Source organism: Oxyura jamaicensis, chromosome 1, assembly GCF_011077185.1.
Source record: "Oxyura jamaicensis isolate SHBP4307 breed ruddy duck chromosome 1, BPBGC_Ojam_1.0, whole genome shotgun sequence".
Classification (NCBI taxonomy): Eukaryota; Metazoa; Chordata; class Aves; order Anseriformes; family Anatidae; genus Oxyura; species Oxyura jamaicensis.
The window spans coordinates 138,972,262-138,976,994 of record NC_048893.1 but is presented as its reverse complement, the minus strand read 5'-3'; the positions used below and the strand labels follow the sequence as shown (position 1 = coordinate 138,976,994).

At 33.7% G+C, this 4,733-nt stretch overlaps 1 long non-coding RNA gene across 1 annotated transcript in view; it reads right to left on the bottom strand.

Annotated features, from left to right (window-relative positions):
- The window catches only part of LOC118161315, a 106,140-nt gene that overhangs the window by 100,772 nt on the left and 635 nt on the right, over nucleotides 1-4,733 (bottom strand). The window lies entirely within an intron of this gene.

Here is a 4,733-nt window from a genome sequence, read left to right as displayed (position 1 = left end):
GAAGAGAAGAGAAGAGAAGAGAAGAGAAGAGAAGAGAAGAGAAGAGAAGAGAAGAGAAGGAAAGGGAAAGGGAAAGGGAAAGGGAAAGGAAAGGAAAGGAAAGGAAAGGAAAGGAAAGGAAAGGAAAGGAAAGGAAAGGAACGGAAAGGAAAGGAAAGGAAAGGAAAGGAAAGGTAAGGAAAGGAAAGGAAAGGAAAGGAAAGGAAAGGAAAGGAAAGGAAAGGAAAGGAAAGGAAAGGAAAGGAAAGGAAAGGAAAGGAAAGGAAAGGAAAGAGAAAAAAGAAAGTTCAGAGAGCACAAACTAAAGGTTTTTTCCTAAAGGTGACTAAACGAATTAGGAAAAAAAAAAAAAGAAAAATAATAATAGAAAAAAAAAAAATAACATAATATTTTCAGGCTTAGCTGTTTTAATCCATATCTGGTTAACTTACATAAAGATACCTAAATTTCAGGTTCTTCTTACACCAGAATTTCTGAAACAGTTTGACAAGTGGTGCAGGTACTCAAGGCATTCATCAAACGCTTATTATGGTACATGAGTTGTAAGTAATATATCTATATATCTATATATTAAATCGTGTAGTAATAACATACTTTCCTATTCCTAGCTGAAGGGCATTTGTTTAGCTGAGTTTCTTAGAAGGTGCTTTGTATTTTCACTTACACACTTTCTAGGGAGAAAAAAAAAAATGGTGGAAGAAAATTAGGTGGAAGTTATTCTCCTTTTACAGAAAAACAAGGACATATCTTGATTTGCTTCAGAGAACTGCATATTTAAATTTGAAAATACAGTCACTGTCTTTATCATGCTTATATCAAGTTCTAGCTTTATGTTCTTTTTTTTCCCTCTGTCTTAAAAAAACAACAACAACAACAACAACAAAAAAAAAAAAAACTTAAATTCAACATAGTGAAAGCTGAATGTATAGCACACTTTTTGTACATACCCATACCCACATTCTGAGTGGCAATTCTGAGCAGGCATTAGAATATTTATTTTAAAAACACAGGTTTTGCTTACCATATTCACAACTTTCAATGGCTGGATTTTGGAAGAGCCTTTTGAAAGGAAAACCTCTAGCTACTGTACATCCTTGCTGGCATGAAAATACAATTTCACACAGCTAAACAAAAGTTTTTTTTTTTTTTTTTTTTTTTTTTTTTTTTTTGCTACTTAAGAAACAGATATTCTAAAATATTTTTCTGCACTTAAAGTAAGGAAAAAGTTACAATTCTAGATTTTGCTCCGAGTCATGGAAATGACAATTTTTCTTCAATTAGTTATCACCCCATCCAAGCAATAAACATTAATCTGAACTTTAAATAAAGAAGAAAGTGTGTCACTAAACTTATAAAGGATTTGTACCAAAGGATAATGTAAGTCTACTGTTTCCCTCCCCCATTTATGAACACTACTACCATGTTTCTTTTCTGCATTATCTTCTGGTTACCATTTCTGGAATATTCTTAAAAGCTGCTAAGATGATGCATTAGAATTCAGGCATGTGACAGATACAAAATTAAAGTTGACCTTCTCTGTCAGATAAAATAAACAGTAACCATTAGCAGCTTTGTACCTTCACATTTAACTCCCTATTTTCTGCCTCCTTAGTTTGGGTGCATTAGCTGAGTGGTGCAAAAAAGACCCCCGGCAACACTGACTCCCAGTGGATGTATCACAATCCCTGGATATTACACTTGGCTATATCCTTTTCTACACAGTCTAATTTCGCATCTGAAATCATTCATTCTTCAGTTTGTCACACAAGAATAATATAGACAGGAGTTGCCAAAATTCCTTTAAAAATTCCCATGTCTGTATCTCTGTTAACAACCTGTGGTTTGTCCTGGGTGCTCTTAAGAAATTTTATCTATTGTTGCATTTTCATGATTTTAGTAGTAACTCTAAATATCTTGCTAAGCCTGGTCAGATGTGTTGAGAACATCCTTCTATTCACATGACAAACTATTAAAAAAAATCTCTTTACTATGGGGAAAGTATTCATTAAAATATACAGCTTTTTACCAAACTTTAAAAAGTTATTTTGCTTGTTGTATAGTGTGGACAAAGTGCTTCTTCTCTACAGAGAACATCAGGATTCTTCAGGGTAATTAAGTAAGGATGACTGTCATATTAAATTTGATGGAAACAAGCACAGGATTTTTAACATCACATCACACAAAAACACACACTACACAGAATTAAATGAAGAATCTATATAAAACACAAGAATCATTTTACAAACATTGTTGCAGAAATTCTGTCATGAACTTTGACAAACACACAAAGTAAGACAACACTCTTGAATTTTGACTATTTTTCATGCATCTCATTGTGATTTGGGAGTTTACCGTATAAGCATATCCTGAGCCTAACTAGGTGTAGAGTAAATGCATTCCTACCTCCATTTTTTTTCAATGGCTGCAGGATTTTTCTACTGCTGTCCATTGGGATTTTCCCCATATTTTTCTTGTGTTCAGTAAGGCATGGTATAACTTTGAGGAGAAACCTACTACACTAACAGTTAAATACAGTCTGTGTTAAATTGTTGGTAGGACATGGATTATTACCTTTCCCAAGACTAAAGTACATACACCGAAATCAGAAACATTTTTTTTTGTTTGTTTGTTTTGTCCTTTGATCTAGGAGCAGAGGAGGATTTAAATTCTCATTCCATACAGTTGGATATTTTTATTAATTTTGTATTTATTTCCTGCAGTGACAATATCTGAAGACTTGCTTTTGTATTTTTAATGTACACACACAGACACACACACACAAAACTAAAAACACCACCTTTATAATATATATAAATATGTATAAATTGATGCAGATTTCTTTGAGCTTGTAGGAGAAAATGCAGAGAACATTTCAAAGTTTTCAAACAAAGCCATACTTTCAATATCCAAAACATACTCTCCCAAGTTTCCAATCATCTGGGTATGTGACTTCTAATAACTTTTTAGCACCCCACTTTGTATTGTTTTACCTGACTGATTAGACATCAAACCACCTTTAGAAGGCTTACTTAGGACAGAAGCAGAAAAGAAGGATTTGTTTCTGTCAAAAAAAAAAAAAAAAAAAAAAAAAAAAAACTCATAAGCTCAAGGGCCGTTTAACTTAGCTCAGTCACTTAGTTTATTTTGCATTAGAGGAACTTCTCATTTAATTTACCAGTCTATAATAGGTAACTTTTTTCAATATAAAGCTAAAGGTCACTATTATATGTAAGGAAAATTAAGCCGATGTTCTTGGTTGCCTTACAGTTCTCCTAGTTCAACTACTCCAATAAATGAACATGTACAACAAGCCGAAGGGCTTTTTATTACAAATTTAATTCATTTCTCTAGACAACTGTGAAATTTGCCATTGACATTAGTCATTACCCCAAGGCGAACTAAAAGATGATCTCAGTTAATAAATGATCCTTAACAAGGAACGCTCCTATCTTCTGTGATATTGGCACAGGCACATTTTATTAATGCAGGACTAGCTTCCTGCCAGAACACTAGCATTCACGACTATTTGGTGTGCTTGTTTCCTCTTCCTGCTCCTGATATTAATAATTATGCAACGGGATAATTAGCAACACAAAGAGACAGTACTATGTGCTTGCAGCTAGATTTTCAGCACGTTAACCTTCTGGGAAATAAAGAACAGAAGCAAAGAGTCTAGCCAAATAACCAATGCAGGTTGATTTCACAGTGTGTAAAAGGCTAATTATCTGTGAAAAGTCTGACCTCAAGTAACAAAATTACACAAATGTGCAGGCATTTTATTTTAAATAAAACTCAGATGCACTAGTTCATAATGTGAAGAATCATGGTTAATAACTGTCTTTCAGGACTATTTATCTATATATAGGTTTATAAAAATAAAAAGAAATCCAAGAGGGAAACAGCAGTCTCCTGCAAAATATTAACCAGTTATCCAAATACCTGCAAAGGTATGGTAAAATATTCTCCCCGCCCCATCTCCTCCCGCCCCCACCCCTTCCCCCAACCGTTGCAGTGCTAACAAAAAATATACCTAGTATGTGACAGAAGTAGGTTAAGTGCATTTTGTTTACTGGAGACAGGCTACAATAAAAAGCAGAAAATATTACTACTTCTTTACAGATACCATGTGTAATTCATTCTGATATAAGAATATTTATCCACTACCAGTAATAACAAACCACAATTTTTGTCATGAAAAAAATAAATTGTATTTGCAAAAAGCAAACACATTACGGAGTGTGTAAAAATGCAATATTCCCATTTTCTAGTCAGAGTTCCAATTTATTGAAGTAACAGAGCAGAAAATGCACTGACAGCTGTTACATTTTATTGCGAATTAGTATATACGTTTTATATCCAGTGAGCAAATGCATGATACATTGTATTCCAGTAATTGCCACTGGCTTTCCAAATGGAAACTGAATGATCTTAGTGCAATTACACTCAGGAGAGTAAGTGTAACAAGCTACAGTTCTACATTATAGCTCTTTAACAATACCAAGAATTTTACTCTGTTTTAAAAAAATAAAATGAAAGGTCAGACTGTATCTATAAAGGTACAGAAATATACATTTATACGTCTACAGATGCTAACATGAGAATTTCTGCTATTCTGGGTTAGAGTCGGGTACATATATGACAGCCTATATGATTCAAAAAGTTTGTTAGAATGCTGCTTAAGTTTTCTACTACTTTAGTCATTCCTTCAGCATCAGTAGTTTCCTGGGGGGGGG